Raw genomic sequence first — 23,831 nt, 5'->3', positions numbered from 1 at the left:
TGTCACAATCCCCCTGGAAACTGTGCGTGTCACAAACACCCCTGGACAGGGTGTGTGTAAAAATCCCGTTGGACTGCATGTGTGTCACAAACCCCAGTGGACAGCGTGTGTGTCACAATCCACCTGGAAACTGGGTGTGTGTCACAAACGCCATTGGACAGCCTGTGTGTCACAAACCCCATTGGACAGCGTGTGTCTCACAAACCCCATTGGACACCCTGTGTGTCACAAACCCCATTGCACAGCGTGTTTGTCACAAACCGCATTGGACAGCCTGTGTGTCACAACCCCTCTTGGACAGCATGTGTGTCACAAACCCCCCTAAACAGTGTGTGTGTCACAAAACCCATTGGACACCGTGTTTGGTACAAACGTCATTGGACAGCGTGTGTGTCACAAACCCATTGGACAGCCGTTGTTTCACAAACCCCATTGCACAGTGGGTGTGTAACAAACACCCCTGGACGCCGTTTGTGTCAGACACGCCCCTGGACAGCGTGTGTGTCACAAACTCCATTGGAGACTGTGTGTGTCACAAACCGCATTGGACAACGTGTATGTCACAATCGCCCCTAGATAGGGTGTGTGTCACAAATGCCATTGGAGAGTGTATGTGTCACAAACCCCATTGGACAACGTGTGTTTCACAAACCCCATTGGACAGCATCTGTCACAAGCCCCCCTGGAAACTGTGTGTGTCCAAAATATCCCTGGACAGAGTGTGTGTCACAAACCCCATTGGACAGCGTGTGTGTCACGAACCCCCCTGGACACTGTGTATGTCACAAACACCCTTAGACAGGGTGTGTGTCACAAACCCCATTGGAGAGCGTGTGTGTCACAAAAACCGATTGGAAAGGGTGTGTGTCACAAACACCCCTGGACACTGTGTGTGTCACAAACCCCATTGAATAATGTGTGAGTCACAAAGCCCATTGGACACTGCGTGTGTCACAAACCCCCTTGGACAGGGTATGTGTCACAATCCACCTGGAAACTGGGTGTGTCACAAACACCCCTGGACAGGGTGTGTGTCACAAACGCCATTGGACAGTGTGTGTCACGAACCCCATTGGAGAGCGTGTGTGTCACAAAGCCCATTGGAAAGGGTGTGTGTCATAAACACCCCTGGACAGTGGGTGTGTCACAAACCCCATGGAATAACGTGTGAGTCACAAAGCCCATTGGACACTGCGTGTGTCACAAACCCCCTTGGACAGGGTGTGTGTCACAATCCACCTGGAAACTGGGTGTGTCACAAACACCCCTGGACAGGGTGTGTGTCACAAACGCCATTGGACAGCGTGTGTCTCACAAACCCCATTGGACACCCTGTGTGGCACAAACCCCATTGCACAGCGTGTGTGTCACAAACCGCATTGGACAGCCTGTGTGTCACAACCCCTCTTGGACAGTGTGTGTGTCACAAACCCCCCTAAACAGTGTGTGTGTGTCGCAAAACCCATTGGACAGCGTGTTTGGTACAAACGCCATTGGACAGCGTGTGTGTCACAAACCCATTGGACAGCCGTTGTTTCACAAACCCCATTGCACAGGGTGTGTGTAACAATCACCCCTGGACGCCGTTTATGTCAGAAACGCCCCTGGACACCGTTTTGTCACAAATGCCCCTGGACAGCGTGTGTTTAACAAACTCCATTGGAAAGTGTGTGTGTCACACCCCCCCCTGGAAACTGTGTGTGTCACAAACACCCCTGGACAACGTGTACGTCACAAACGTCCCTAGATAGGGTGTGTGTCACAAACCCCATTGGACAGTGTATGTGTCACAAACCCCATTGGACAACGTGTGTCTCACAAACCCCATTGGACAGCCTGTGTCACAAGCCCCCCTGGAAACTGTGTGTGTCCAAAATATCCCTGGACAGCGTGTGTGTCACAAACCCCATTGGACAGCGTGTGTGTCACGAATCCCATTGGACAGTGTGTGTCACAACACCCCCTGGACATTGTGTGTATAGAAGCTGCAAACCTCACAAGAAGCAGACCCAGAACCTCATTTAAGTGCCCTAAGGTCAAATTAAGAAGTCATTTAGCTGGTTTTCTCAGTGACCCCCCTCCTCTGAGGTTCCTCCTTGCACAGTGACTATCAACGCCAGAAGGAAAATTTACTTTAATCCCGCACGCAGGTGAATTTTGGATTTTTAAGTTTCTTTCCTGAAATGAATGATGTATTTCTCTCTTATATGGTTAAGTAAAGGTTCACAAAAAAACCACATTTCTTTGCTGGACTTTTGTTTCTTTTCAGTGGCAAAATTTGTCACTGTGCAAATATTGGATCAGATGGCAACTAAAATATCATGAAGTTAGTTGACGTTCCTCCAATACCCATCTATAGAAACACATTGTTATCAGTTACTAAAATGGTTAAAAATCAGTCTTACTGCTCGTCAGTTGTTATTAATGAGAAAACTGTTTTACATAACTGACCTGAAATGCAGATGAATCCAGAAGGAAAAAAAGCCTCGTATGAAGACAAGTTATCTGTTTGGGCATAAACTGCATAAATGGACGTATGAGAACAAGAGCATTCCACATAGTCTGATGTGTCGTCAACCACTTTGCAGAACCCGCTGTCGGACAGCCAGCTGCAAAACAAAATGTTCACAAAGCTGGAAATCGACTTGTCTAATTCACACGGTAAACAGGCTTGAAAATTGTTGTATCTCTGAAAACACCGGGTTTTCTAAACTACTGCATAAGTTTATCTTCATCTATTGCACATCTTTCATGTGCAGTTTTTAGAATAGCATATTTACATGAAATTAAAACAGCTTTTAAAAAATTATATTATTAAAAAAATATAAGTATATAGTCATGAACTTTGTTTTTCTGCTAGAAATTTTTTTTGTGGCCATGTTTTAAAACTTACACACGATTCACAGTCCCATCTGAATTTTTAAATAGTGTGTTGCTTAAACTTGCACAGTGCTTTAGCCCATTCTGAAGAACACTTGCTGTTTTGAAACTAAAATACATGTTCTCCTTCAGTATTGCTGAAAATTTTGGAAAAGGATACTACAGGTGACATCCTAAGCCATTTCTAGTGGAAACCACCTTGTTCTGTGATACAATGTCTAGATAAAAGGAGAGTATGCAGGTAAATTCTGCTGCATCTCCTTCCTGAATAGTTTATATCAGTGACAGACTGATATAATCCAGACCATCTAATGAAATCATATCTAAACTAACTCGTTGTCTGCAGGATATAGAATGTAACTCTCTCTAATTTCATTTATACTGTGTGAACAGGAAAGAACCAGGCAAATCAAATAATAGGGCATTGAAGGGAATACACAGAAAACTTTAGCACATCGCTTGCAATGGTGTGAGTAGCAATAAGAATGGAAAATGATCAGCAGTTCACCACTTCTGAAAACCAGGATACATCAAGTCAAGCTAGCAGCAGCAATATTAAAAACTACCAGGAGATGGCTTTTCTGTCAAAAAGTAAGAGCCCTACAGAGATCATCGTCAAAAGTTATGCCAAAATTCTGGATATTAGCAAATAAGGAATATTCTGTTTCAGTGACTTGAAGCAATACCAGAGACGCAGGTTTAATTCTTTGTAAGAATGGACTCAAAATGTTGTCTGATAACAACTGTAAAGAGTACAAAAGAGGCTAATATTAATGAAGTGATGCCATTCTGGAATTTATGGCCTCTCAGCATTGCCCAACACATCATTACATAAACTAAACAGTACTGTAATGAAAAAAATCAATAGTAGAAGTCTGAGAAATCTCTAAGTTAGAATAACTACACATTTTATTATACAGAATGTTTTACGTGCTGGTACAAAGGCCAGAAAAGTTAAGGGAAAAAGATGGATAAGAAATAGATCAATTTCGTACTTGCAGGCGATCTGATCGGACTTGATGGGATTTTATACAAATACACATGGTAGAAACTGGAAAACTAAACAGATTAATAAAACAACCTTTCAGCAGCTTGGTTCCAGAGGAGACATAGAGACTTTTGTGGAACAATCCGACTTCCTGTAGCATAAACCCGATAAACAACTTCATTGTTATCTTTCAAAGGGTATGAACTCCGACCCTTCAAACTCATAGAAAAAACCTGAAACAGTACACACAACATAAACACAAACTTCATATTAAAATTCAACAGTCAGTGCTCATTTTAATCACAAACACTAAAACGCTCACATCATTTTAAAGATATTTAAGATGGTTCGAGTAATATATAAATTAATTTATTGAAAAAATAAATTGCATTATCTTCAAACCTTGTTCTTCAAGGCAAGCTCTTTGTCTCCAGTAAGGAACCACTGCTGACTGCTATATTCTGTGAACTGTACAGATTCACAGCTCTCTTCTTGAAGAGGGGATAACACAACAGAGACCTTTAACAAATGTTCAGGTACTTGAATAAAATCTCCATCTTTTCCATCAAATCTGTGTCCGTTGATTTGCTGAGGAAACCAGTTGTGAGCCATTATTGCAATGTACGGGCAGCTGTCAAGGCTATTTTTACCTCTGTTGAAGAGGAAAAGCAACAGGGCTGGTAAGTGGAACTGAACTTTCACTATGCTTCACATAATTACTCTAAAATGTATGCGTAATTAATATTTTATTCCTTCATCATTTTAGGCTTTATTACATTTAATAAAAAGACAGCTTCCGGTTCTGTGAAAAAAGGAGGGGCGGAATTATTACGTATTTTGGCTTCTCCATTTCTCCTCTGGATTTTGCTCACTATGATCTGTAAGAAAAACCATCCCACGGTAAAACAGGTTATCATAATATTCATCTTTATAACTTGATGTAGAGAAGAGTCAATAACAAGGAGAAGCATTAAAATGGATGATCTAGCTCTTATTCCCAAGAGATGACACAAAAAACTTGCAATAACGAATTTGAACTTTCAAGTTCTGGACACTGTTCCAGAGAGCACTGTTATTTATGCCATTTACTGTCTTTTGGCTGAGATGGGCATCTTAACCCCTATAACTTATGCAATGTCACAGAAAGTTACATCTCCAAAAGAAACTGAGAAAGAAATCTAAAGCATGCTGATTTTCACCGGACGGGAAAAAAGAAAAAAGGTATTTTTTTATTCTAGATTCAATTATCAGTTTTTTAATAGGTTCACAGTGGGAGAAACCCACTGTTGAAAAGTGTTTGTGTCATAAAACTGTCATTTGTTTCTGCAGTCATCTATTTTCCCTGCCAATTAGCCTGGCCATAGGTTATGATGCACTTGCAGAAAAAACTAGGAATTTGAAACTACATGTAAAAACTATGAGTTGCTTTCAGGCAATTCTAAATAATGTTCAAGTGAGCAAAACCATGTACACAGAAATTAGAGAATGCCAGTAGAAATTTTGGGTTACTTACTGTCACCTACATCTTAAAGCATAGCTCTCCATCATATAATTACGTTATTTTCTTAGCAAGATTAATTAATCCTTTTCTAAGCAATATTTAAGCTAATGGTGACTTAATACATCCCAGATCTCCTGACTTCTACTCTCAGAGCTATCCCGCATTTGTGACACCAGCTCTTAGAGCTTTGTAAGATTCCGACAGAGTGCAACACGTTTTCATACAGGTAACAAGTCCCTTTTCTAAAAAATATCATTTACATTTTTACTGTATTAGCTTTCTGGTATTTTCAAAACGTATTTTGAATTCAAGGTTACTTACCTTTCTCCCGGTGACCCACACATTACCCCTGTCAACAGGGAAAAGGCAAATTTCCCGGTCACCGCAGCAAGCAGGCTATATCCTCGTGTGTCCTCGCGCTTTGGGCTAGCCAGCGTGCAGAGTATCTCATAGAAAAGGCTTCTACTTTTATCAGTGAGTAACTGTTTCTCACCAACATCTGTCACCTAAAGGGAGGAGAAGAAATCGAACATTTTGTGCACACAAGTCTGCTTGTAACATTTCCTCATAAAACGAACATTTATCCCAGTGTTCATTCTGAAAGTTCAGCATATTTTTCATTTCTTGATCACTGCGGCCAAGGCATCAGGTGCAGTCTATGTCAAAACTACACAAAGATATCCTTACTAATGTGGATTTATTAAAGAAACCATGTGGGACTTTTCATTCCTTCGCAAGTCAAAGATCGTTGCGCCCTGAGGAGTCTTGATATGATTTCTGTGTCAAAATGGCAACAGTCACAAATGAATTATTCTTCATTAATATTTTTATACTGGTTTGTGTCTAGGTATTTAAACGTTTTCCAGCTCCACATTTAAACACTTTCCAGATCCATTTTGCATTGCTCCACAAGTCCAGAAGAGCCAGGAAGCCACAAAACTAGTCCCAGGGTTTTCACAGAACTCAGGGCAATGCTGAAGTGCTCAGGTACTTGCCAGCCCGATTGCCAGAGGTAGTGCAGAGGGAAAAAAAAGGAAAAGAATATGCAGGCCTGGTTAAGACAACAGCAGAAGACTCCAGCTGGTCCTGCTAGGACTTGCTGGTGTGTTGACTGTATTCAAATGTGAAGATAAGAACAACCTATCGGAGAGCAGTGTAGGGGAAAGGGACCTGGGGGTCCTGGGGACAGCAGGATGACCATGAGCCAGCACTGGGCCCTTGTGGCCAGGAAGCCAATGGTACCTGGGGTGGGTTAGAAGGGGGTGGTCAGTAGGTCAGAGAGGTTCTCCTGCCCCTCTGCTCTGCCCTGGGGAGACCACACCTGGAATCTTGTGTCCAGTTGTGGCCCCTCAGTTCCAGCAGGACAGGGAACTGCTGGAGGGAGTCCAGCGCAGCCACCAAGATGCTGAAGGGAGTGGAGCATCTCCCGTGTGAGGAAAGGCTGAGGGAGCTGGGGCTCTGGAGCTGGACAAGAGGACACTGAGGGGGGACTCATTCATGGGGATCAATATGGAAAGCGGGAGCGTCAGGAGGATGGAGCCAGGCTCTTCTCGGTGACAACCAATGGTAGGACAAGGGGTAATGGGTACAAACTGGAACACAGGAGTTTTGGAGGTTCTGCTTAAATTTGAGAAGAACCTTGTTCCCGGTGAGGGTGGCAGAGCCTGGCCCAGGCTGCCCAGGGAGCTTGTGGAGTCTCCTTCTGTGCAGACATTCCAACCCGCCTGGACACCTTCCTGTGTAACCTCATCTGGGTGTTCCTGCTCCATGGGGGGATTGCACTGGATGAGCTTTCCAGGGCCCTCCAACCCCTGACATTCTGTGAATCTGTGATTCTGTGAACCCTGAGCCTCACTGCCTTGTGCCAAGGCTAAAACCAACAAAGATATGCCCTGAGAATCAAGAAATCGTAACAAGCGGGAGCGTCAGGAGGATGGAGCCAGGCTCTTCTCGGTGACAACCAATGGTAGGACAAGGGGTAATGGGTACAAACTGGAACACAGGAGTTTTGGAGGTTCTGCTTAAATTTGAGAAGAACCTTGTTCCCGGTGAGGGTGGCAGAGCCTGGCCCAGGCTGCCCAGGGAGCTTGTGGAGTCTCCTTCTGTGCAGACATTTCAACCCGCCTGGACACCTTCCTGTGTAACCTCATCTGGGTGTTCCTGCTCCATGGGGGGATTGCACTGGATGAGCTTTCCAGGGCCCTCCAACCCCTGACATTCTGTGAATCTGTGATTCTGTGAACCCTGAGCCTCACTGCCTTGTGCCAAGGCTAAAACCAACAAAGATATGCCCTGAGAATCAAGAAATCGTAACAAGCGGGAGCGTCAGGAGGATGGAGCCAGGCTCTTCTCGGTGACAACCAATGGTAGGACAAGGGGTAATGGGTACAAACTGGAACACAGGAGTTTTGGAGGTTCTGCTTAAATTTGAGAAGAACCTTGTTCCCGGTGAGGGTGGCAGAGCCTGGCCCAGGCTGCCCAGGGAGCTTGTGGAGTCTCCTTCTCTGCAGACATTCCTGCGTGACACCAAAGGGAAAATGTGGCACAGCACAGAACATCGTGCTATAGGTACATACACAAAATCAATACCAGTTGTTCTTTTCAACCTATTTGATTGTTGATTGCCGGCCACCATCCTAACTTGTAGCAGGCAAACGTCTTCCATGACTGGGACTTCACAGCTTCTATTTTTACCTTTGTCTGTGTCCCTGGATCCCTGGGTCCCTGCTGTGGATGCTGTCCTTGATCTTATCACAGGCCTGTGTGTTATTTTACTCTTATTAAAGTCATTGGTCATTCAAGAAAGAGCAGGAAAGGTTTACCTTATCTATTATATGCATCACAGCAGTAAGCTGCTCTTCTGTGGTTTCTGTAGCCACTTTGACATTCAGATTCTGGAGGACTCTGTGTAAGATGGTGTCATCAAGAGGCTGATGGAGTTGATCAATGAGCCCCCAAGCTGGCAAGGAGTCCAAATCTGACACATTGGTGACGTTAGCAATGCCATACACGTCACCTGCCCTGGCACCGCCTGTGGGATTAGAAAGTACAACCTGGAAACGCTTTGGAAATGGGTTTAAAGATCCTGTCTTTGGAGTCAGGGTCACATCCAGGAACATATTTCTCTGTCCAGGTTCAAAAGTCAATAAACCCTCAGATCTGGCAAAATCTTGTCCTGCCACAGCTGGAGAGATGAAGGTCCGGCCAATAGGTTCAGGTTTCTGTAGCTCCTTAAAACAAATCAGAAGAGTTTGGGGTAACATTATGATAGATACAATCGTTCAAAAACAGCTGCTGTAGAACTCCTGTTGTAAACGGGTAAAATTTAAGTGTGTAAAAAAAGAAACCCTCTTTCAAAATGCAGTTAAGAATTATATAACAATTACCTTAAATGAAATATCTCCCTGAAGTAGCAATCTGTCACCTGTAATCACTGACTACCCAGGGAAAGAATTATATATATTGTCGATAGTGTACAGGATCCCTCTCGTTCTTTTGCAAAACAAAAATCACAAAGCTTTTTCTGGGTGAACAGATGTTACAGAAACGTTAGCACATCTGTAAGGTGAATTCCAGAGGGCACAATGTAAGTTTAGGTCTGTAGCATGAAATTCCCTCGGTTCAGGGTACAGGCAGGCATTATAGATACATAAAAACTAAACAAAAGGAAAAAAATAAACCACTCTGGAAACCTGTGCCCAAATTAATATCAGTTCATGATATTTTTAGTCCCAGTAAAGATACCTAGGAATGCTATAGGGCCTCATTTCTTCTGTGAAGTAGCACTCTTTTCACCTTCCACGAGGTCTGCAGATTCTTCATATCCTTACTGGTTTTGTCAGTTGCCATAACCCTGGTATTATATCTCGTAATATAACAAACTTTCCTTAAGTGGAAACTAACATTCCGGGCTATTATTCAAATTCAATAGTATTTATTAATTTAGTAAGAACTGATTGTATACTGACTATTAAGCAAAGATGTTTATTTGTGAAATACTAGACCGCTTTTGAAAACATTTTGCTTTAATTAGTAGAGTTTACTTATGGAATAAATCAGAATTTTTTTTGAGTTCAGAGAACTTAGTAAATCAGTGCGGTGTGTATCTCTTTCAAAATTGCTCTAGAACAAAATCACATAATCTGTGCAAATTTCAGTAAGAAGTTTCCTTTTGTTTACCCCTTCCAATCGAGAACTAGGAAATGGAGCAATAAGTGGTAATAAAAGCACCAGTGGCAAGAGCATTGTTTAAGAAACCTTTGTAGAAATGAGATAAGCATCTGTTTCCTGTCTGCCACGGCTTCTTATTTTACAGGTACCAAGAGCACCAATAATTTGGTGTGTGGTCACGCACACTCGTTACCTAAAAATATCCGAAGAAGGGTTGCTATATAAAAATTATAAACAGGTAAAGAAATGCTCCCTATATTTCAGCCTAAATATACACTGGACAGTAGCAATTTCTTCTCCATTTAACATCTAAATTATAATGAACTTTTGGCTGGAAAGAATGTGAAAATTTGTTATCACGCAATTGAACAAAAGCACTGGTCAGCTGTAAGAAATGGATGGAAATATCACGTAATCCCATGCAGTTGAAATAAATATGCATCCAATACAGCAATAGAATGCAAAGCATTTTATTGTAAAGGTTGATGGAATTACACCCCTCTTGCAGCCTGTTCCTTGACGTTGAAATCAAGGAAGGAATCATGTTTTTGCAGTTGTGTTACTTCTGCTAAAGGAGAATCTTCATAATCTGTCAGTTAATAATGAGGTAGTCATTTAGAGATAAAAGGGTCCCAAGTTAGAAGTGTCTGATGTTACAGCTGTAAACATAACCAAAAAAATGAAAGGGGATGGTAAAATAGGCTTAAGCACGTGAGATTTTTTAATCAGATAATTTTAGTTTAGAACTTCAAGAAAATGGAATAAAATCTGATTAAAGCGCTCCTTCTCTTTTCCTAAGTGTGCTCTGTGTATTAATACATTTTTCACCTAAAACAGCAAGTGTGTTGGCATCTGAATCTTGACAGGCATACACATAATAAAAACTTAATTTGAGAGAAAAAAGCCTCAAAAATTTGAGTATTTCAAGAACTTTAGGACAAAGAAAGAAATGTATTTAATGCCTGCCTGCCCGTTGTCTTTGAGGTAACTGAAAGGTACTATGAAACAAATCACTCTTGATAATACAAGAGTGAACAAGGCCTTTTTGCTGGTGGAAAACAAACAAAATTATAATGTATGGGCCCAGCAAATGCTTGACTGCTTCCTGAAAAAAATGCTAATTACAGCCAGATTCACTTTACAGAATGAGCGATTTACTAGCAAAAAAAATAAGTTAAATTATAAAAACAGCAATAGACGCTTTACCTGCATGCTGGAGCTGACCACTGTGGTTACCGATGTACTAGAATCTCTATGCACTTGCAGGCTGATTAAAGTTGTCTTCTTGTGAGCCACAGCAAAACGAGATCCCACAGCAAAATACACTAAACCACGAGGAGCGTCGCTTTCAAGGACGGTTATAAAAGCAAATCTGGCACTGCTGTTCAATGCAGCTCCTGTGCTTACAGCATAAAGCTCAACAAAAAAATACATCTCAAATTCAGGTACCTGTAAAGGAGGGATGATTTTCATGTCATTATAAGACCCACTAATTATTTGTTTTTAAAAAGTTTGCATTATTTTGTATGCACAATGGATACTAACACCATAAGCATGCCTCTTGAAATGTGCAGTAAGTGCAAGGAAGTATTAATATATCCTAAAAATAATAATGTTGCAGCAATGCCACGTGCAATAATGACATCGTGAATTTTTGCATGGGACTCTACCGCAATAAAACAGCTATTTGTATACTACACGTATTGTTACTGTAAATTTGCCATAAGACAAGATGGTAAATGCTTTAAGAGCTCAGTTTTCCAGATTATGGAGTTACACAGCTGTACATTTTGTAAGGAATTTGCTCTTTCACTTAATTTTTGCCTTATGAAAAGGCATGTACCCACCTTCTTACCTGTGTAAAAAACTCCATAGAAGAGTGAGTATGCAGTTTTGAATCTTCAGTTAATACTGACTGTATTTTAATATTGAACTCTGCTAACCACAGTTTTGAATAGCATTTTACACACAGCCTTAGTGTTTGTGCACTAACATGTTTGCACATATTTTTACAAGCAAAACTAACTAGGTTTGGATGTTTAACTGAATTTATCCAAAATCCCAAAGCCTGCAGATACTACCTGGTAGGCCTTTGTGAGGTTTAGAATATACAGAAATCTTGCGTTGGTCTGGAAATACAGGCTATTGAATTTCAGCGTTCACATGTCAAAGAATTAGTCTAGGAATTTCTACAAACTGAATGCCTGTTTATTGAAAATAAGGTAGCAATATTAAATTACACTATGACGTGTTGCCCTCCCTTTGATTTTCTATCTACACTACAGATATAACATGTTTAGAAATAGATATCCGATTCCTGAGATTCCATAAATAATTGGAAATATGGCATCTGAACCTATTAGATGCACTGAGGAAGCAGCAAACCAGCAAAAAAACACTCCATAGTTCTTTACAAGACAACAGCATTATAAAAAAAAGTTGGTAATTGAAGACGATTTCAAGTATAGATTTTTGTTCCGGGTCTGAATTTTTGGAAATTCTGCTGTAATTCTAGGAAAGCAGGATCCAGCTCTTAGCAAATGAAGTCAGTGCAACTGACCAAGCAAAAACTTTCTAAAAGCTAGATGTCATACCGTACGCCATAAAAACGTAAAATATTTATTGAATGCATTTATTACTTCATCATTTCATAATGTATTTGTTGCTAATTTATAAGCTATTTTATGGAAGAAGAACTGGAAGAAGAATTAAAGAATATTTGGGGGGGCTAAACAGCATATATTTTTAATCGAGTAGTCATCAAGTAATTATTTACATGGAATGATCTTGACTAATGGATGACAGGCACAAATTCACTGTAGCGCCACGGGGAACTAACCTTCCATTAGCACCTGTTTGAGTGGCACACGCTTGTGCTTCATGTGGTATAAATGCATGTTTCTAACGCTGCCAGTCCGCTGTCATTAAATAATGAAGACACTCCTCTGGAATAAACAGGTTCAAAATCCCAGTTTGCGCAGCGAGGCCACCTGTGATCCACTCATGCATATATTTTATTCCTTGGCTCTGTAATTTAAAAATTACATCCGAAGATGCAGAAGGAAAATAGCCCTCTGAGCTAAGGGAATGCACACAGTTCCCTAGTGGGAAATAATTGTTTCCCACATCCTACATCTTGCGTTGTTTTCTAAAGTGTAGTCAGACAAACTGTAGAAACCTTCTCATATTGTCTTTTTTCCATTCCCCAGACCTCAGCTTTGCCACTAGCCTGACGGTTCAGATAGTTTATCGGAAAATTTCAAACTCTTCACTCTGAAAGAATGACAAACATTAATCTTCCCTTTCTTAAGGGACTGTTCTAAGCACCAGGTGTTCAAACAAAATTATTGTTTCCTTTTGTTTCCAGTAAAAATTGTTGCAATAAAAGGTTTTGTTTCTTTTTTTTTTGTAGAATGAGGTGTTATTAGTTGCAGGATATGCTTTCTATAAAACACCCTAAGAAGTCCTTTAACTGATTAAAAATTTACTGTGTGGAGGATAAGAATGCAGCAAATGAATACACACCTCACTGAGATAACTCCATTCTTTTTTCTTATGGTTCTATAAAAGATCTGCATTTTACTCTTCAAATTAAATACTCATCTTCCCAAGTTTTTAGCAGTCACCATGGACGCAGCACAAGTCTGTAAATAAACATGTATTTGCAGAGGAGCTGAGCAGATGTCAAGTTACCATCTCCAGACTGTGTCCCACACATCACTTCCTCCAGATCAGAGGGTTTTTTCAGTCTTGATAAGCTGCAATTCAACACCACAGGGCTATACACAAATGAGTAATAATTACTTACATTCTCAGGCTTTAGTTCAATGGAGATGTTGCACAACGTTTGACCTGCCATGCAGGTAGTGGATCCCACCACGGATACAGGTTCATTCTCCAAGTTCACGCCATCCTTCAGAAGGACAACACCTGTGTTATTAAAGGTCACACGCCAAAAGATCTTCACGTCTTCAAACGCCCTATAAGCAAATCGAGAGTATATATGTACTGAAGGAGATCACTATTGTTTTAGGAAACATAAACCACGGAGGTAACACACGTTTTCTGTTATGATTCAAAGCTTATCACCAGGGAACAAACTGCTGTAGGATGAAAACTTCTCTTTTTCAATTTAAATTCCTTCACCTGACATGTGTTTAGATCACAAAAACATCACACAGGAAGAAAATAAAGCAATTACACGGAGCTAGATTATTCTCAATTTTTATTTCAGAAAACATGACATTAGCTGCATAAGAGACACTGGTTCTTGGAAGGGAGTTGCCCGTGTACCTTCCTTAATACTACAGTAATCATTCGCCTGGAAAACCAGGTAGGATTTGTCTTTCCTCTAAGTTTAAGGAACGTGAAGTACTTGAGCATATTTGATTAAAAGTACACATAAATGTGCAACATATACATATATATATATATATATATATGTGCTAATTAGTAAAATATAGTGTCTGTGTGACTGAAAACATTATCATAGTGCTGACACTCAGGTGCCTTCTTAATTGCTCATTTTAGTATTCATACCTACATTGTACTACACGGGGAGTTGAGAACTTGAATTACACCTCGAGCAGGGCAAATATTTTAACTCAAGCAAATCTTTCACACTTGTAGCCTTATAGTGTAAGTTGGAAAATACTTGTTTTTCCTGTCTCTGCTTTATCACAGCAGAGTGACAGACCTAATCACATTCACAACTTAAAGCCAGTTCATCAACTTCTGAGAAGTTACTAAAGCAGCTGAAAGGCAGATTTATTTTAAAACTCTTTGATAAACTCTTCCACTAACAGCAGCTCCTGTGGTTAACAACATAGCATGTTACAACATGTGGGAAGCACATTCGAATCGGCACCTGTTTGGTTGCCTTGTGACAATCAGCAGCACCTCTCTGTTCTCCGAGTCTTCATCAAGTATGAGACCGCTTTGTACTTCTCGAACAAATCCCAAAATGCCATTCTGGAGATCATTTCCTATAGAGGAAACAGTCCATGAAAGTAAGCAAGAAAGTTAAGCTGAGACTAAATTATAACCTTCATGTGAATAACCACTAAAAAAAAATTAAAATAGGTATCAAAACAATGCTACAAAGTATCATCTGGGGACACCTTGAGAAAATTTATTATAATATTTCTGGGTTTAATTTACACTACATAGTTATCCAGAACTTTAAATGCTGGCATTTCTAAATTTTATTTTAACCAGTAGAATAAGTACTTTTGAAAGCAGATATAGTAGGGTACGGGATGAAGATGGGCTTCCAAGGACAGCTTTCTTATTCGTCCCACTCATACTCTTGTTGAACCCATTAATTTTTCCAAATTGTCACATCAGCTTTTCTTCTGCATCTTTAATTCCGTGTGTGCAAGTATGGAGCTGCACAATACTTCACTGTTCTCATGGGAATGTAAACATCTTTGGCAAAACAGCAGTGTATGGAAAAAAAATCCAGGTTTAATGAGGGGAAGCTAATGTCTTCACAGTGTCCCATTAAATCTTGTTACTAAAGGATTTCTCCTGTACAGGTAGCAATGGCTTTACTTACCAGTGCGTGCTGAATGTCAATATAGAGACTGATACTTTGCACAAACCCCATTGTATGTAAAAGTGACAAAATGGCAAAAGTAAAAATCTAAAATGCCTGCAATGCTACTGGATCAACATAAAAACTACTCAAGATTAGTCTTTTCCCTTAAAGAGTAAAACAGGGCAAGAACAGAGAGAAGCATAATCTCTAAATGTATTTTGAGCTACGTTGCTAAGGGACGCGTAGTAGCTTTGTACATTAGATGCTTCCTCTGCTCTGGAAAACTCAAGATTTCACAATAGAATACCCTGCTTATCGTCAAATAGATTGCCAATCTTTACATGAAAATTGCTATGAAAACATAGTCATTTACTGTTATTAATTTTCCCAGGGAAATAATATTACCTGCAATAATTACTGTTGCAAAAGCAGCAAATCCATATTCATCCTTTCCTTCTACAATCTGAGCTCCATATTCAGGATTTGAGAGGAAAACATAAAACAATTCCTGTCCTTCAGGCTCATCATCGTCAAAAATCTTTATGGACACCCTGCTTTCTCTTTGTCCATCCAGCAAAGTCAAAGAGACTGACTGTTCCTCAAAATCTTCCCCTTCCATTGCCCAAGTGAAGTTGGATCTTCCATAAACGTTTCCAAAAGGATATGAATCTGCTCCACTTTGTGCACTCACTCTCCCAAAGGTTTTAATGGTTACTTCAACATCGCCAGTAAAACCCTCGGTCCTTCTGATATGAAGTATCGCTGTGTTGGGGGTACTGTTGTTGGCATCTTCTTCAACATAAATAAACTCTGGCCCCAAACTTAGTATTCCACGAAGAATATCATTAGCGAGGATATTAACTGTTGCAACACTGAAAGCTGGATTCAGACGTGGACTCCAGGCATGTTCACAGGTTGAACATCCAAAATTTCCACACAAGTCAAATTTACAAAAAAAAATTCCTCAATTTCAGAGACAGAGTCATCAATTATTGATATTTCTATCACAGCGTTTGTCTGAAAATGTAGAAACATAAGCTCTCCATTGTAGATGGGTACAAAGTCCTCTAGTGGTTTGGCACTTCCTGGAATGGTCTGATATGTCAATTTAGTGAGATTACTTTGAAAACCAAACAATCTTTGGACATGTAGTGTGACTGCCCAAACATCATCTTCAACTGAAACAGACCTTGAGTTAAGAGCAAACTGGAAGATCCTCATTGGCTCAATTTCAGCTGTTGTAAAACCCGATCTGAAACAGAAAAGACACCAAAGTTGACAGAGGAAATATGAAGCGTGAAGAAAAGTAAAACATTAAAGCAGAATAATTTCCAGTGAACAATCAATGATGGCTGTAAGAAAGCAGATCAAACAAATGTCTAATAGCAGAGGGAAGAAATAGCAACCATACCAAAGCAAGATGTAACATGATTGCCTGAAAAATGATTTGGTAATAATAGGATCGAACAGCCCTCCTCAGATGCAATGCACCCAAATTAGCACAGGATACAGAGTAAAGTTTAAATAAAATAAAGTCTTCCTGAGAAAATGGAGAAGCAAAGGAAAGTATGATGTTTTCCCGTTGTGGACACAATGAAAGAAGATACATTACAATACAGCCACCCCGAGTAATACCAGTTGTATCTATAGAACAAACTTCCCCTTTCCAAGGAAAACTGAGGGATAGACAGATCTTAACAGATCTACAGTTAGAGCCAGGAAGCTAGAGAATGAGAGGAAGTTATTTTAAAACTTACAGTGAGGCTTTGAAATACTAACTGCCCCCTCACAGGAATTTTTTTTCCAGATCTGAGCCCTGTGATCAATGTAAACTTAAGCTCTACTTCATTCATATTAAATAGATCCCTTTCTTATTAGAAAATAAGCATAGAGGCAAAACTCTTCGTTAAATCTTGTGTCTTATACCTGTCTGCAAAACTGACCTATTATTCAGTGCTAGAGGCTATCAAATGGCACTAAAATTACAGTGATTTTGGTCAAAAAACTAGACCATTTCCACCACTAAGGGAGAATAGATAACTTATCTGAGATGGAAAACTACATTAAACATAATGGTTTTGTTTTTTTAAAAAATAAAAAGGAGGTTTATATAAATTAGGTATTTTCAGAACATTTCTTGTTTTATTTTTCTTATTATAAATAATTTGTTATGTAAGACCTTCTAAATATGGATTTTTAGGGACACGAATGAAAACTGTTAAGAGTTGCTTTCAGTCTTCGGCTTCCCGGCTAAAACTGTTGATCTTCATTTTCTTGACTGTCTCCGTTATTCTAGGCACCTATGAAATAGACTGGAGTTGGATAAAAGCCTCAGTTCTGAACAGGTCAGATCTAGATCACTTTGTTCTCACCTGAGACAAGCTATACAAATTTATCAAAGAATGGACTACAAGTTACTAGCTGCCTAGAATAATAACAACAGGGATTTGTATAAGTTTTGTATCTGTACACAGGTCATAATTCTTATGGCATTGGTGCGACTCAAAAATACAAGTAGCATCCTTACCTCAGGCGAGCCCCACCAGACACATTGCTGTGCGCTGCTGTTAAAGTGATGGCAAATGACTCACATTTATTTCGGCTTGGAGTGGCCTGAAATGAAATCACTTTACTTTGCTCACCAGAGGAAAATGCAACAGTACCTGAAGGAAAGAGAGAGTGAGAGAGAGCAAAAGTCAAAATAATCCAATAGGAATCCTCTTTTTATCTGGGAATGCGCTAAAGTACAGACTTTAATCACAATTCCACTCCATTTAGGAAGAAGAAAACTGGATAAAGGTCTTTCCTATATGAAGCTGTCCTTCATGGCCACAGCATCGTGCCTGCCTCCCAGACATGTATCTATGAAGTTGAAGGGTTTTTTTGCTTATAAAATGAACACATCCCTTATAGCTAAAAATTAGACCATACCATTTCAATCTAATGACTTTTTATTAATAGAGAAAGCATACAGAGGTATATATAACTAAAAGGTGGTATCATCACTTATGCAACTTTCGTAGCTGTTTCCTCAGACTGTTACTCACCAAAGAGAGGAGTAATATTGCCTGACTGAGCAAAGTCAGTGATCAGGTCTGCTGGGTATCCTGAGATCCAGCTCACGATGACAGAGCCATAAACTCCTTTTCTGGTGATGACAGCCTGGCCTGTCCCTGCTATAATGTCTGTAAGTCGTAAAATCACAGATTCAAAGCCAACCTGTGGAAACATAGTGGATTTTGTTATAGAAAATGGAATAAAAGTGGACAACAACATATATGAAAGAGTACTATATTTTGTAAGGTAGGCATCTTAACAGTAGTTACACATGCATATAAATATATGTATGTACATGTCTATATATGTTTGTGTATATCTATATCTATATATATATATATAAATGCTTTCTCCACAGCTCTTCAACATTTCTAAATCTTAGACTTCTGAGAATTAGATATCAGGGAAAAAAAGGAACCAGTATGAATGACATTTTGGTACTGAAAACACTGAATATAGCATTTTGTGTCTGTCTTTCAAAAGGAAAACAAACCAACCTGCCCTTAATGCTCACATGCAATGGCTGTGGTACCATGCAGATACACACAGGTCTAAAACAAAGTATTATTTGTCTATCCAGTGAAAGTAAGTTGTTGTCACATTACATTGTTCACAAAAACATTCTTGATAGTATGATGTACTTTTCTTTCTTTGACCAAAAAATGGGAATGAAAAGATAATTCACACATTCTAAAATGATAAGTGGATGTATGGTAGTAAACAATGTTTACAGAAAGACCATTGGAATTAAGTTCAATTCCAAATTGAAAGACAAAACAGTGTGTCAAGAGAATTAAAATCATTACATAAAAACTTCAATAAAATTTAAGAGATAAAAACTCAGCATGCTGTTGTCTTTGCTTGCCACATAAAAAGGGAACTGTAGCACATATGCCATATTGGAACAGGTATAGTATATTTTTTCTGTCTCATACAAAGCAGACAAATGGAAAATTCCCCACTCAGTGATTAGTCAAAGGTACTGTCAACTGCACTAAAACGCAGCATGACCTCCACTTTTTTTGCACATGATACTGCATGCATGCTCTTATCTACTTTGGGGCTGCTGTACTTAAAGGAATAACATCGTCCAGAACTAGCTATTTTCCTCTAAGTCGCAGAACTTCCACTTCATGTAAACAAAAGTATAAGTAAATCATCATATTTATGCTATTTACATTTTATAGATGAAGAGACCTTTTCAAACTGCATTTACACATCTCTGTATGAATTTGTATCAGAGAAAAGACAATATACAGTACAAGTAATAACTGGAACAGTCTTGTCGGTCATTAAATTGGTTGCAATGATGAAAACTTTAAGGAGCAAACTGAATTCTTATAGCGGCTGCCTTTTGTAATGAAGCGTACCTTCCTTCTGCGGTAGAAAATTACACTGCAGTCAGTCTACTGACCTGTGAATTGGCAGCTTCCTCAGGAACAAGCAGAATGGCTGACTTCGCCTTTCCTAATATTTTAGGCACATCCTTGGCACTTGTCCCAACCAGGCTTACGTTAGTCAGTTCCAGGGTAAAATTCAAGCCCAGTACAATAAACGCCTTTGAGAGGAAGAATGCAATTAAAATGGTGGCAATGTAATTCCACTGAAAACACGATAACCACCAGTTCAAAGAGTTAAGTGGCAGAAAAATCAGCAGATTTTGTTGTTTGCATGAAAAAGCAGTGTTTTCAAGTCAAGCGTTTTGTTGATTATCTTTCTATAAAGAAACACAGTTAAAACAGCAATATTGTGATTGTAATTTACCAGCAGTTAATTGAAAGATGAGTTTATAGAGCAAGTATTGCCATTTTACTGAATTGTATCTAACATAGTGGGTCTCAGCTTGATCTTAACTCTTAGGGTTAATAAGAATATTTGAATACATAAAATAACAAAATATTGGACTGATAGTAACACAAAGCAATGATGGAAGGAAACACTGGATATTTGAACGCATGCATAGAGTGATTTTGCAGTTATTACCTGAAAATGTGATATTTGAACCCACTTCTAGTCCATAAATAGGAAATTCATTATACCAAAACTCTCTTTTCTGCTTCTTGACAGTGGACAGTATTGAGAGTTTAGTATCTTATTCCAGCACATTTGTATTGTGATGAACACAAATGGAAACAATAGATACCACATGACTTAAAAGGATAATACAGACCTGGTTGCTTATTGGCACTCTTTGCACTCCAAAGCTGGCACCGTCTTTTATTGTGAGGTATCCCACCTCATTCTCAGGCTCAATTAGTGCTTCTTCACAATGAGATGTGATATGGTACTCAACAACTGCTTCTCCAAATGCCCCAGCATGCCGAGTTACATTGATCTGAACATACCGACGATCCAGGTTCCTCTCTACGAGTACTGACTGCTGGTCAGAGTACAGGGCGAACACTCCATAGGGGTCATCATTTGCAAACACATTGATTTCCAAAATTCTTTTCTCTTGGTCTAAATCTGCTCCACCTTCTACTGAAATCAGCTGCACCACATAGTTCTCATCCAGTGCTGGAACATCGTCAGGTAACAGGTAGATGATTATCTCAGCTGTGCTCTCTTGGTCAGCAATGACAACAGATCCCTCTGTCCTAAGAAAGTCACCCGTGATGTCAGATTCACTACGTATTTCCCAGTAAACCTGAGATTTATTTAGAAAATGCACAAAATGAAGGCAATATCACCCACAGAGTCGGAAACTTTCACATTCATGGTTCAGTATAGATTGCATACGGAATAGGTTGGGTTTAAATGGGTAAAATACAAATTTGTTTAAGTATGCATAGAAAGAAGCACATAGACTATCTTACAAAGTGGTGTGTTGTTCTTCCAGCAGTACTGTGAATGCAAAGATTACCTTTGTATATCTTCTGGACACCTACGTAAAACTATACGGAATCTCTGAACAATTGCTTGACATTATTTCTATTTTTACACCAAGATATCCTTGCTGTTTTTCCAGTTTCCAGAATTCCTCACAACAGAAAGGTGTGAAGAGTTCTCATTAAACACATTAGATGCTTTTTATTAATTTTTTTTTTTTTTTAATAAATGAGTACTTGTGAAAATGCTGACTTGTAAACAACTTTAGGTAAAGACAATGTAAGTGATGATTCTAAAATGTCTGATTCTTACCTTTACATATGGCTGAAAAAGAGTAAATTGTGAGGATCTCAAAGAAAGTTCACTATGAAAGTCTGGTCTCTCCTGTTCTCCCATCAAAAGCACAGGAGCAGAGGGAGAGAGAAAGCAAGACAAGCACTCCAGTGCTGGTTTTCTGTTGTTTTCACTGACCAGGGGAGACTGCATCTGACTCTACAAACCACAACTACTAGAGCTGAGCCCTTGCTAAACTCAGTCTAAAAGGCGACATTTCAAAATTTGAGAAATACGCAATTGAAAGGCACAGAATAAGATCTCCCTCCATGCACTGATACAGAGGATTATTTCAGATTATAATGTTGATTAGGAAGAGAGTGAGAATACCGTTATGTTTCCCATGGTGCCCTGGATTCGTCTGACAAACAGTGTAATACCTTGTGGCCCTTCCACTGCAGAGGGTTCTGTGAAGTTTTTCTCAGTTAACGATTCAGGAGCAAACTGTACCATTCCGTTGGGATCACCAAACTTCTGTATCTTTAAGGAAGTAATTGAATAAAAAAAAATTAAACAATCAGAAATGTAAAGTGAATAGTATTCTTGTTTGAAACATTGAGATTTTCATTGCTAGATGCTATAGGGAATGTATCAATTAGTTCTTCCTCTTGAGTTTTCTCCTCTTAAGAAGACTCAAGAGTACATCAGTATTTAGAAGAGAGTCTGAGAGAGTCTGCTCTCTAATAGGTCATTTCCCAACTTATACTGGAACCTGGGGTTGTTCCTGCCCAGACACAAGACTCTACACTTGCCCTTGTTCTATTTCATTAAATTTCTCCCTGCCCAACTCTCCAGCCTGTCCAGGTCTCCCAATGGCAGCACAGCTTCCAGTGTCAGCCACTCCTCTCAGCTTGGTGTCATCAGCAAACTTGCTGACAGTCACTCTGTTCCCTCATCCAAGTCATTGATGAATATATTGAATAATACAGGCCCCAGTACCGACCCTTGAGGGACTGCACTAGATACAGGCCTCAACTGGACTCTGACCCATTGACCACGACCATCAAACCCATGTAGTAGGGGAGGCAAAAGAAAAAGAGGCAAATGACAAGCTATTCAATCATTATGATTACCCTTCAAAGCTTTGCAGGATAAATACCAATAACAGAGATCTCAAGAGAAAGAAAAGCAATAATGACTTACTATTAGTGTAATGCTGTTTGCCTTAGGATCTAGTTCTGCTTCACCTTTCATAAGGCTCAGCCTAATAATGAAGATCTCCTGAACTTCGACTTCTTCACGAGGATGGATTTGTAGATTAATAGTTCTCAGCCCTCCTTCCCCTTCTCCAAAATAGAATGATCCGTTCACAGGGTCACCCATGTCACTATTCAGGGGAGATAAAAGCTCTTCTGAATTGGGTCCCAAGATGTCCCAATTAATCTGTGGAAGATACCAGTTTCAGATTTACAGTAGTGACATATTATAACTGCCTCCCGAGTCGAGGGAAGTGACAGAGTAACACAAGCGACATAAAAATTCTTGCATCTGCTAACAAGCTACATTTAAATATGTGCTCTTTTTACAGAACACAACATATTAATAATTGATTACATGTGGGAAAATATATAATCCTTTGGAGAAAAATAAACATTAAAAATAGAAATTCTGAAGTGCTAGTTAGCCACAATGCCATTTTATTAAATTCTAGATATTAGTTACAGAAAAGAAAATCAACTGAGGTTTCTGTAGCACGTAACAGGAAATGCACAGGCCAGTTTACTTTTCTCTTCCTTTCACAATTTGTTTTGAAAAGCTCACCAAATAAGTATCCTGACCAGAAACATTCCCTGGCAAGTGTGATATCAAGACTGAAAACGACAAATATTTTCTGCAATCGAAGTTTTTAATGCCTCAAATCACGATTCACACTTCCTCAGGTTGATTAAAAGCTAGAATATTTTCAAAATTTCCCACAAATTAGATTGGTTTTGAAGGGGTCCTATTCAGCATCTTAAAATTATTATTTTGACACTTAATTGTTTTTCAGTTTTCTTCAATGACTTCTCGGAAAAGTCAAAGAAGACCACGGCAGTTTTCACATGAGGAGAGCAGTAGCTCATGGCCTTTAATGCCAATTTTCCAATCATTTGCCCAGACTGTGGAAGCCTTATCTTGGTTCATATTTATACTTTCACTTTGGCAGTGATACGTACAGACTAAAAAAAAGTCTAGAGGCCTCATAGTAAACAATTTACTGAAAATAAATTGACCAGCTTCAGGAAGTAATTCAACTGAGTTAAATTAAATTAGCGGTGGTGCATGAAATTAACTATATTTTCAATGGGACTGGGAGATAGTTCAAAATAAAGTACACCAGACCATAATAAAAGGAGAAAAGCAGGAGGACAAAGAGAAGATCAAAAAAGTAACAATATTTTCTGTTCTTCTGCAACTATGCAGAATTCACACTTAATGAAAAGCTGCAACTATCCCATTAGAAATCAGTCACAAGGAAGCCCCTGACGGCAAAAAAAGAAGATTTTTGGCCTTGTCACTGGAAAACATTCCGTTTTTGAGAACCAGGGCCCACC

The sequence above is a fragment of the Nesoenas mayeri genome (genome assembly GCF_963082525.1).
Source record: "Nesoenas mayeri genome assembly, contig: SCAFFOLD_36, whole genome shotgun sequence".
NCBI classification, from domain to species: Eukaryota; Metazoa; Chordata; class Aves; order Columbiformes; family Columbidae; genus Nesoenas; species Nesoenas mayeri.
The sequence above is the reverse complement of the archived record's forward strand: the minus strand, read 5'-3'. Positions refer to the sequence as shown.